This window comes from Cavia porcellus, unplaced genomic scaffold (assembly GCF_034190915.1).
Source record: "Cavia porcellus strain 051 isolate PalLab524CR breed Dunkin Hartley unplaced genomic scaffold, mCavPor4.1 scaffold_136, whole genome shotgun sequence".
Lineage (NCBI taxonomy): Eukaryota > Metazoa > Chordata > Mammalia > Rodentia > Caviidae > Cavia > Cavia porcellus.
The window spans coordinates 227,001-239,184 of NW_026947619.1; the positions used below are offsets into that span (position 1 = coordinate 227,001).

Genomic DNA, 12,184 nt, shown 5'->3' on the forward strand with positions numbered 1-12,184 from the left:
TGTTCCCCGAATTTTTCCTGTCTGACTCCTGGACTCTTCTTTGGTGCCTGGTTGCCATGCTGAGACACTTTCCTCTTCCTGGCCTTTTCTGCTCTTTCTGACTTCCTGCAGGTCTAAAGTGAGAAAAGGTAGGCCATGGACTGCAACCTGTGGATTGTGAACCAAAATAAGCTTTTTGTCTTTCAAATTGTTTATGTCAGGTTCTCACACAACTAGTGACATTTTAAAATCTAAGGAAATTTTATGCAATTTGTACTTGTGAAAAATAATAGCATTTTATTTTTTAACTTGAATTAGAAATATTATTACAGATATTTAATAGAGTGACACTCTATTTATATTTAGATTAATCTATCTTTTATTCATGTTAGCATTAAATTGTGTTTATACCTTTGAAAATGACTGTATGCATGTTTTTCAATGAATTCTAGTTTTATGCAGCTCACTCAGTTTTCTCATATAAGACATAACTATCACATGTAATTCTTGTTGATTTATGTTTTCATCAGTAAAATATTCTATAAATATGCAGAAATTTTTGCAAATCTTTCTAACATACTACCCAATATCTTATTTTTTCATTTTGTTTTGACCTTTTTGTTAATTCATTTAGCAATAAAATATTCTCTCATTTGGATGAATGCATAAACCTGTTAGAAGTTTTTATAATAGGGTTAGTTCTTCTTTAGTTCATCCATGTGTATACAGATCTGGGTTTGGGTTACTACTGAGGGCAGTAAATCGGTGTCACTGGAAACATTTAAATCAGAGCTAAACAACCAGGCCATTGGGATTTTATATGTAGAAGTAAATGAGGATTTTGTTCAGGGAGATTCTCAAAGATCCTTCTCCTGCCCACAGTTCTGGTGAATGTGATGGCTGTGTGGCTTCTCCAGGTGTCCATGCACTGTAGAAGAAGAGCTGAGCTTCCTAGGAATGCTGCGTTCCGCTTCTCCAAAGACCCCACTGTTCTGCTGTCATTCATCATATGCTATCAGGTGTTGGTTGGAGCTGGTTGGGCATTTATCCAGGTATTGGTGAGTAAGAGTGGTTTTGAGTGCTCCTTCTACTTGTGTAAAACATATAAACATAAATGTAGATCATGTAAACAATTAATTATCATATGTCAGGAGAGAGAAGAAAATGAATGACTCAGAGATCTCAAAGTGTAATACATTTTATGCACCAGTAGAAGATGTAAAACGTTCATTGCAGAGGGGCAGAAATATAAGAATAGGGAATGAAAAAGTAATTTTTAAAAGACCAAGGATAACTCAGCATTTATTATATTGTATAATTCATCTAGTTATTTAAATGCATTACATAAATTCATTCTCTCAGCAACTCTGAAAAGCCGCTATGCATCATTAACTCTTTCTTACATCTGAAAACAACACTGGATATGTAGTAAGTTCCATGAAGTCAACAGCCATTGAGTAGCAGACCTGGGTCTGACTTACAGGGTCCATTTCACTTTGTTGCCTTCTGCATATATTTGATTTGGTAAAAGGAAATTCAAATTTCATGCAATTTTCTTTTTCCCATTCTGTCTGTTATGGCCAGGGAAATAGCCTTTTAGTTTCTCTGATCTTTGAAGGCTTGGAAGTGAACAATGTAGATATTTCTTAGGTAATTCTGTTGCATAACTGAGCAGCTATAGCTCAACTCAGTCCACAATTAAGAGTCATGGATCCACTAGGGAGGGAAAGAGAAAGCACTGTACAACTCAGGGGTTACACAGCAGGAGCATATGTGTGTGTCTTTTCATTGGTTGGATGAATATGTACTGAATTGCACGAGTGAGTGTAATCAGTGTAAACAAACAAAGTCAAACCCAGACAAAACAAAACGCAAGGAAACAGCATCTGCTCCCTAAACTTCCAGAGAGAAAAGGTGCATCTGCCTAAATTGGTTTATTGCTTGTTTTTTTCTTAGGGTTGCAGCCATTTGTCAAAGATATTCCCCTAAATCCAGGGATTTAAAAGTGGTGAAAGTCTTGTATCTTGGTTTGAATTTCCACATAGAATATAATCAATCACAGCAAAGAATGGGATCCCAGTAATACAAAACTTATCCCAGGAGTTTATTAAATACTTATATTAGCTACTGTTCAGTTCTTTCTCCTGCTGTGAATGTGCAGATCATTTCATACATTAGGGCAATCAGGAAACAGAATGAAGATAATTGCAGGGGGAAAATTATTGGAAGAATTTATTTCTGATAAAGAAATTATATCCATAATACACAAAGAAATTTAAAAACTCAATAATAAGAAAAGAAATCATGAAATCAAAATCCATTCTTTTTTTTTTTTTGGTACTGTGATTAAACTCATGCCTGCATGCTTGCAAGGGCAGGCACTTATGCCATTGAGGTAAGTCCTAGGCCCGAAACCATGCAATCAAGAACAGGTTTGAGATATGTGGTGAAGGAGGTGTATGAGCACCAAGTAGATGCATTAAAGTTTCAGATGAACGTATACTCATAACTTCAAAGATATTCAATGCTTATCTCATGGCACTGATGCATTGCAGATTATCTCTAACCTCCTGGGAAAAACGATTTCATTTCCACAGTACATCACTCACTAAGGCCCTGCGATGAAATCCAAAGTCAGGGTTTGAGTAAGAGAAAAAAGAAAAAAACCTTAATATTTGCAGTTTTGTGTAGCTAATGTTCTTCCTGGCTGACATCTGAAGAAACGGCAGAATGTTGAGAAAGTGTGTAGGAACAATTGTGTGTAACAGAGTTATTTAACGGGGCCAGCAAAATATTTTTTTGGTGGAAATAAAAACATAAGAAAGCATTGCAGGTTTCTGTGGCTTGAGTTTTCAAGTCTATACGGAAGGAATAGGAGAGCCAGAGCATGTTTGACAGTGACAGAGAAATAGCATGCAGCTACTGACAAGCAAAAGAAAAACACACACACACATGATTTTCAGTTTGCAGTTGCCAGCGATGGATGAAGTGAGTGTTAAATGTCCATGAATCAAGGGATAAATTGCTGGTAAAAGGAACAGGAGAATGATGCACAGCTCAGGATTCTCTTTGAATCCCTCAGTCTGAATACAGTAACTTCCCTGATACTCTTTATGGTGAAATCTCAGAGAACAAAATGGAAGATAGCCAAAACTTACAGTTTATCCTTTTATCAAATTGTGATGACCACCGTGATCGTCAAGGGTATGAACAATGTCCATGTGTATTTGTGTGTGTACAGTGTGTGTGTGTGTGTGTGTGTGTGTGTGTGTGTGCGCAGGGTGTGTGTACATGTGTGTATTCTAGCACATGGATTTTATGAAATTCCTTTCCTCTTCATAAAATAGAATGAACCAAATGTTGAACGTGGCAAACATTTATCTTCTAGTGTTAGACTCCTGCTTGTCCTTCCTTCAGGTTATCTTCACCGTCAGGAGAAGGAACACACAGGCACAACTAGGAGACCCATGTCTACCTCTGCAAATGTAAGTTCAGTATTTTTTCTGCTTTGTGTTTGCCAGAAGACAGTTGGTGCTTACTTCCTATGCATGACTTTCTTTCCTTGTGACTGGGACAAAGCAGTTGACAGCAGAGAAGTGGTAAAGTTTGCTATGTTTCACAGTGTCAGTCCCTGGTGAGCTGGTTGCAAGCTAGAAACAGGGTAATGGAGGGCATCGTGGAAGAAAGGCTGCTCTCCTCATGAAGACCAGGAAGCAGGGGGAGAAGGGAGGAGCCAGAGAGAGACATCCATTCCCCCAGGTTCATGGGCCCAGTGGTCAGGCTCCTAGCTATAAGTATCTCTGTGATTTCCTCACATTCTAAAAGCCCAGCCTATAAGTGTAAGAGATGTTAAGAGGGTATTCCAGATCTCAACCATTATTATTCAAAGATTAACTAAAGTACAGGTTACATAGATGAAGTGACCATATTTGTGTGAATTTACTAGACTGTGTTAATTTGATACATGCATGTGGATAGCTATTAACTCAGCTGTGATAGCATATATATCAAAATACACCTTTATCATTCCTTTGCAGTATATAACTTGTAATCTCTTTCACTGTTTGATAAATGATATGGAATATGTGAAAAATAGTACTCAATTCCAATATTTGAACATTTTATTATTCTAATTTTATTGATTGAATTTATTTTTGTCTCTACTGCTAATTTTACTAGCTCCCTTTCTTAAATTCCGTGTGCTTCACAGTGCTAAAATACAATTCCATTTACTCTGAGGGTGTCACTTTACTTTTCACTTTTGTATTTTAGTTGGTTTTCTCTTATTCTTTCATATTGCATCAGTAAAGTGAGTTTTCCCCTTTAATAGGTGAATGCAATATGATTTTCTGAATTATTTTTAAAATATATATTAGGTAACATTATTATACATCTGAAATGTTAATTTCATATTCTACTCTGGCCTATTCCACTTCTCATCACTTCTCATTTTTATTCTCTGTGTCATTAATCTAGCGCATCCAGTATGTCCTATGATTCTGATACTATAACTTGTGATTCATCTTAAATTGAGAATTTCAGTTGAATTTTTTTCAGTTGTATTTCTAATAAGTCTATTTGTGCATTGACTTCTAGGAATTCTTAGTTTATTTTCCCTAATTCTCTTTTTCTACTGCAGCAGTGTATCATATGTTGCATAATGATTTCCTCTTGGAATCATTCAGTTCTCTATTGTATCTTATTTGACCTCATTAAATAATAAATTATTTGATTAATTCAGCTCCTTATTTGTATCATCTTTAATGTAATTGATTGTTTTCAGTATTCTGGTTTCAAATTCTTTGATATTTCAATTGTGATATCAGTAGAATTGGTTTTAGAGAACTGCAAATATTGGGAATCTGTTTTCTTGGCTTTCTGATGAATCTAGTGTGTGTGAGTTTATGTGTCTGTGAGAGACAGACAGAGAGAGAGACAGAGAGAGAGACAGAGAGACAGAGACAGAGACAGAGACAGAGAAAGAATGTGTGTGAGTGTAATATGTTGAAGTTTGAGGATCACTGGGGTTGGAGAGTGAAAGACCTATTGTGCATAAACCTTTTGAGGAAGTGCCTTATTCATTGTGATGTTTCTTAGGCTGTCAGGGTCCCAGCAGGAAACAATGCAGTCAACCCTTTGTTCTCCAATTTGGCACTAGATTGAGCTCTTAGCACTGTTTCTGAGGACAGAGTAACCACCAAGTATATCGGTATCTGAAAAATAATCCATAAATTCACGTGTAATTTAAAACTTCTTTGAAATATTCTCCAAGTGTTTCATTCCTCAGGAACTGACAGAGGAAGTAATAATTTGGGACCTACTAGGGGAGCAGTAGGCTTTAATGAGAATATTCTTGTATAACAGAAATGAGGGATGGAGTATGTGAGAGACTATGAAAAGAGAAGGAACAAACAAGGGAAGTGAATTTGAATGAAATGTGAGAAAAACATAATGAGATTATCCCAGTGAATGAGCAAGCAGGTGCATGTGTCTGACAGGCTGGCAGGCAGAGGAAAGGGGTCTGTAGGCAGACAAAGGCCTCTTCAGGCTTCCTGGCTAATCCTGACAGGAGCCAGGTAAAGCTTTATTGGAGGGAACATTAAGAGTAAGGCGGGGCTGAAATACAGAGCAGTAGTTAGAGTCAAACTTGGGCAGATGCAGAAACCAGGCAGCCTGCCACTGAGAGAGCTCACCTTACTCTGAAAGCCTTCTCTTGTCACCGTCAAATACATATGAGAATAAATAATGTAATCATGTTGTTCAACTACATGCACTCTTGTTAGTGTTTATCTAACAGCATCATCAGTCATTTGAATAAGAGTTATAGTTGATATAGTAAACACCATTCATGAATATGTGAGCATTTACCCTAGGTATAGGAAGTTATGAAAAGTACTCCGTATAATACTGGAAATACACTCGCATGCACACACACACACACATACACACACACACACACACACACACACACACACACACGTATCCACACAGAAAATGTGATACTTAGAATCCTGCAAGAGGATCAGCAATCCTACAAGTGGTACTTCAGATTAGGAAGTAATTGTGAACTTGAAAAAGAAACAACAAACCGCTAATGAGAAATAACATTAAGAAAAAGGAATGAACAGAAGTCTAGAGTAACTTCAGGACACTATGAAGTAATCTGAGAAAACTGAGCCATCAACAGTTAATACTGATTTCGCAATAAGAAACTGAAGAAGCCATTGGCTATGCAGTTCAAAGCATCCTGGGAAGGACAGCTCTAGAAGAGTCCTCAGTATGTGCACAGAAGGAATACTAAATGCAAAAATTTTAAATTCAGTGTGAAAACACTGCATAATAATAACTTTAAAGTACTAAAGAAAACTTATACTATTGCAATTATAACTTTCAGCCACATATAATAATAACATTTATGAGAAAATAAAGAATTGGGGAAAATTGATTTATATTATGCAAAGTTTCTCATGCAGGAGGTTGTTCAATAAGGGTTGACCTATATAGTCCATGTTTACTGTTTTCCATCACCTGAGTTCAATCTCCAACACCAAAAGAGAAGTTATTTCATATATCATTATGAATACATGAAATTATTTCATATATTAAAGTGACCTTAATATATCATGAATTTTAAAATAAAAGGTCATTACTGCATGAAAAAAGCAAATATATCAAGAATAAAGATATCACCAAATCTTCAAAAAACTTAAAATGGAAAGTAAAATATAGTTTCCTGTTAATGAGTTTGATGATGAAAAAGCAAAATTCTTTAAAGGTACATTAGAAAAAGAGAGATAATAAGAGTAATTGCCTACTTCATAAGTGCAGTAATTTTATGAGAATTATTCATAGGAATGAAATATTAGTAGTAGTTTTTCCTTTGTAAAGCAAATTCTCACCTACCCTTCCCACTGGAATGATGGACAACAGATTGCATGCACTCTCTTTTCATGTGAAAGATGCTAATAAGAGTATTTAAGAAGAAAAAGATAGGGCATCCTGGGCACTGAATTACTTGCCCAAAGCAGGCAAATTGAAAGTAACTTGAGCAATAGGATAAGTATGAAGCAGCAGGAAAATCAGTGACAGCCATCAACGCTGTTTTATGTCAGACGAGTCTATTTCTGAAAATTATATTGTGCTAGGAAAGCTGTTTGCTGGTGTGATTAGCCTGCCTGTAATCAGGCACCATCTGATAAGTGTTCTCTCCACTGACCTCTGTTTTAGTAAATGTAACGGCAGTATTACTTTCTACTCATTAATTATTCGGATGCAAAAACGTGTTCATAATTTGTTGCACAGCATTGTAGTTTTTTAAAAAATCATATTGTATTTCATAGCACATTGACCTTACAGCAAGAGAGACAGCATGATATCTTCAATTATTTCAGAAATAATTTCCATTTTGTGATATGTGTAGTGATATAAGAAATGAGTGGGCAAAAGGAAATAGTTCAGATGTTCCTTCTAGCCAGTAGATTGTATTATGCTTACTTTCTAACATGATATAAATGCTTTGTACCCTGTGTAATAAAGGACATAACATATACCTAATTTATTTAGAATTATAAAGTTTCCTGAATTTATATATTATTTGCAATATCAGATTCTATTGATGTGTTTCATACCCAAAACCAACAGCAAACTTCCAAACTCATACACATACATAAAAATGAATGTAAGAGTGCTGGGGTGTAGCTCAGGGGCACAAGTGCCTGCCTGTCAAGTGTGAGCTCTTGAGTTTGATTTCCAGTACCAAAAAAAAAAAATCATGTAAGGAAGAAATCACATGTAGTAAACATAACTGAAAAAAGACAACAGCATGTAAATGTATGAAACTGAAGACTTTTATGTTTTGAGAGATGAGCCCGAACATTTTAAATAATACATACATACATATTAAATTATTAATTAAATTGCAAAGAAAAACAACTAGAAATATGTACAAAGATAGCATTCATAAAATGTAGATACAAACAAATAATAAATGATAATTTTCTATAACATTCATGTAGAACAGTGTGTGATTTTGTCACTAACTCAGAAATATGAGCAATACAATAGAATGTAAAATATACAAATGAATTCATCAAAAGTTTTGAATTAGTAAAAGACTGATAAACGTCAGTCCAAATAGAGTTTTTGTATTTTACTTTGGATATGCAAAGTACAAATATAAAGTGTATTCAATATTAAGACATACTAGCTTCCTAAACTTAACAGTTTAATTTAATTTAATATTTAACTAATATTTAACTAATTTAATATTTAACTTTATTTAGAATGCAAAGTGGATAACTTCTTATCTTTTTTAAAACTTTGTAGGTTTTGTGTTTATACATTAACAAAACAGTGCTATTGCCCTACACGTTTGACATCAATCTTCTGCCATATTCTGTCATTCCAAAGTGTGGGTGAGGTGATCACTCAAAGCGAGAGACCTGCTCCTGTCCACACTCTGGCAGGAGCTCATATGCAGATCTCATGGAGTGCTGAGGCCACCTGCACATGCTGGTCTGGGCAGTCAGTTGCCTCTAAGATTTATGATTGTTTCTTGGCAGTGAGTGTGTTGCTGGCATGCTTGGATCGGGGTTCCCGAAGAAGGGACACCTTGTAGCTGCAGGACAGAGAGGCATTTTTTAGTCTCCCAAGAGCCCTGCCTTGAGTCTGCCCAGCAATGCCTGCCCAGCAGCCCAAGTCCTGTTATCACAGGCAGCAGTCACCAAGCAGCATGGTCTGTGGACAGCAGTGGCGCCATGGGCCTGGGCTGTCTGCAGCAGTCCAGGAAGGAGAACCCCCAACCCTGGGCTTTCCCACAATAGCTGGCTGGTCCTCACCTTTCATTGTCAGTCAGCCACTTTTTTGAGTTAAACCAGTTTTGAAAATTTTCCTTTGGCTTGAAGTTGTATTTTCTGGCTGCTACCTGGCAAAGTTGAATCTCCTGAAGGACTGTCATTTCCTGGGGCAAGAGGGGCAGGCAGCATACTGAGAGGGCTTGCACTGGCAATGAGGTGGGGGCCTTGCCCAGAGAAGGGAGAGTTAAGGACTGGTCTACAGGGCTTTCTGTTTAGTAGTCCCCTCTGCTTCTCTATCTCTTCCAAACCCAAGCTGTTGTGAGTTGGGTTGAAACAGCCCCATGTCCAGGTAGTTACACATGTGTCCAGTGTCTTAGGCACATACTCCATCAGGATGGTTTTCATCTTTTCTGTGCAAAAACCCCTCCTACTAAAACCAAGATGCAGAGGGCTGGGGCTAAAGAGTGTTCAGCCCATGGGGTCTCTGAATTCTGCCTCCCTCCCTCCAGGAACTTTAGGACACAGTGGCTTACTTTCTTTTTTTTCTCAAAGTTCATCAAATTATCCTGCAAAAAAGATAGCAGATATTCATGAGAAGGACTGGAACGTGAATAGCCCATCCCTACCTGTGGCCATTGTGCATTGTGCCTAGGCCCATGGGGGTCAAGAGTGCATAGAAATGGATGAGGACCCAGGTCAGGTTTGGGCTCTGGAGAGGACATACATGAGAGCTGAGGCTGAGGGACTTAAACCCAAAAACCTGTTGAGAGCAGACTGGAAAACTAGGGCCTAAGAAAGGAAAGAATACTAGCCATATGGACTTTGGGGAACCTATATCTCTACCCTCCCTTGCTCATCAGCTGAGGGAGAGACTGAGTTCAGCTCAGCCAAGGCCCTATGCAGCTTTGTGGCAGGGCAGCTTCAGGGTTTGGATAAGAGAGACTCAGGGTCATTTCAGAGGGTCCTTCACTCATGGGCATGATGGACTTGGTGCCAACAGCACACAGGGCCAGGTGTAAGGATCTGACAAGAGTAGGTTAGCTGGGGACTAAGGGTTAATGCCAGGAGCCTTTTGTTTCAAGTCCAGTGATCCTGTTCCCACACTTGATACCCCAAGGATCACTCACATCCACATACTCCTCCATCGCAGTGTCCAGCATCACCAAGTCAGTCAGGAATGTGCCAAGGAAGGGGACCAGGCCCTGTGCCATTGGGAGGTAGTGATGATGAGTCCCCACTCCCAGGTCCCACTCGAGGCCTATAAGGTCCCCTGACATTTGATGCACCTCTCTCCTGTCCCTCTCTGGGACACTCACCTACTTTCCTTCAATTCTCTCACTTCTGACTCTTTTCTTATGACATTAAATATCCCTAATAACCTCCATGGCAATTGTTTTTCTTCTTGGATACCAAAACTAGGGTGTTTGCAAAAGACATATTCTGAAGCCTTTTGTAGGTTTGACCTTGGGACAGGGCCTTACTAAAGCACTGAGTTGCCAGGCTGGGCTTGAAGATGTGATCCTTCTACCCCATCTTCCCAGAGTGCCATGAATAACGTCACAGCCCACCATGCATAGATTAAGTGGTAAAAATTGACTTGTATCCCATGGGCCCATATCTGCTCTAAGCAAAGACCCTCTGGGGCTTGGCTCAGGCTGGATGGTCTGGAGGGTCTCCTGCCCTGAGAGCCCTCACACCCACCCTAGCACAGCTCACTCACCTTCTTCTTCTTCCACTGCCTCATCTGGGCTCTCTGAGGGTTGGTCTCCAGGGTGGCCTTCTTGGAGAGCCCCACCTGCCAGGGTCAGGCAGGGTTAGTGACATTTTTCTCTCCTTACAGCCCTGTCCCTCCAAGCAATGCCCTACAGGCCAGTCTCCGGTCAGCTGGTAAAACACCTGTTACCCTCTCAGTCTACTTCTAGATTCAATCCCAGCTTCCATGACTGCTTGGAAAGTCACCCTTGGCATGTGGCCTGGAAATTCTAAACCTGCTCCCCCGTCTCAACATACACCTGCCTCATAGCCTCTCAAAGCACTCAGCTTGTATAATTATCATTGCTCTTAATGTCACCTTTCTGAGGAGGATCCAGGAGGAAGCACATGAACTTGCACTCATTGCCACAGTGTGCTCCCTGCACTAAGCTCTCAAGTTTCCTCTCTCCAAATGAGGAGTCAGGTTCAAGCAGGCCAGTGACTTTCCCAGGACACTATGAGGGCAGCCAGCTGTTCCTGCCAGCTCAAATAAAATCTCAGCTGCTTTTACCATATATTCCAGCAGCACCCCTAATCACCATCCTATCCTCTGAGCTCCTGGAGTGTGTCCAGGTACCCTGCCATGCCCATGCAGAGTGGAAGAGTCAGTGACCTATCATGTGTGAGAAACTCCTTCCTGGCCCAGGCCCCTCAACCTATGGACAAACAGCTAGATCAGAGGTGACATCCAACTTCATCTGGTCCTAGGAATCTGCCAAGGGAGATCTTCTGACACGGTCTCTGAACATCCATTTAGAATGTGGTCTCCTCAAGTGTCATCTATGAAGGACAGGGCAAGGAATTCCCTGGGAAGTAGAGTCTGAGCTCTGCTCACTAAGGATCCGCTATTGAATATGTGAGACCTCAAGTTATTTCTCAGTCATCAGGAGTCAGTGCTGCTGCCAGCTGGGCTCTGAAGTAGAAATCTGAAGACCCATCAGTTCAGGCACAGGGGCAGAGAGAGAAACGACAGCACACCCATGAATCAGTCCCAGCTGCACCCAGTGGGACATGAGCTAAGCTTCCCTTTGTCCACTCATTTCCTAGCATGGCAGCCAGCGACTTGCTGATTCTACCAGTCCACCAACCCTTCCTGCTCACTTAGCCTTTCTGAGAGCCCAGAAGCTTACCAAAACTAGAATTTCATGTGCCCAAAGCCTCCAGCCTCACCAAGGACAAATCGAGCTGCCTTCCTGTGATTCCCAAAGATACAACTGGAATTTCTCAAATTATCAATGAGGAAAAGACAAAGAAATGATAAAACAAATGAGCAATCCATATCTGCCCCCGAACCTCTTCCAAAATTGCTCCTTTCTCTCTTTGAAATGCTTTTAGCCCAGATCCCCTTCTCTACCTTAATAAGCAGATTCCTGTTCTCTGCAGTGTCTTTTGTGCACAGGTCTGTGAAAAGTTTTGATGTTTTCCTGTTTGAGAGAGAAACCATAAGGAGGAACTGCAGAATAACAGCAGGCATGTGAGTTCAAATTCTTTTCACTTGAGAACCAAAGGAAACCAACTACCTGGATGTGCATTTCTAACTAAGTTCATATAAAACCTATGCAAGCCCAAGGACTGGGATAGGAGCTCTCATTTGATCATCCTGTCCCTCACATTTTAGCTGACCATAGAGTTGTCTGTTTTGACAGTTATGGTTTCAA

At 39.6% G+C, this 12,184-nt stretch overlaps 1 long non-coding RNA gene across 1 annotated transcript in view; it reads left to right on the forward strand.

The window, feature by feature from the left end:
- Positions 1-12,184, forward strand: part of LOC134475140 (uncharacterized) — a 60,618-nt gene that overhangs the window by 38,627 nt on the left and 9,807 nt on the right. Inside the window, exons 4-5 of the long non-coding RNA XR_010046106.1 lie at positions 862-1,037; positions 3,397-3,464. This is a non-coding gene — a long non-coding RNA (uncharacterized LOC134475140). The remainder of the gene's footprint in view (positions 1-861; positions 1,038-3,396; positions 3,465-12,184) is intronic.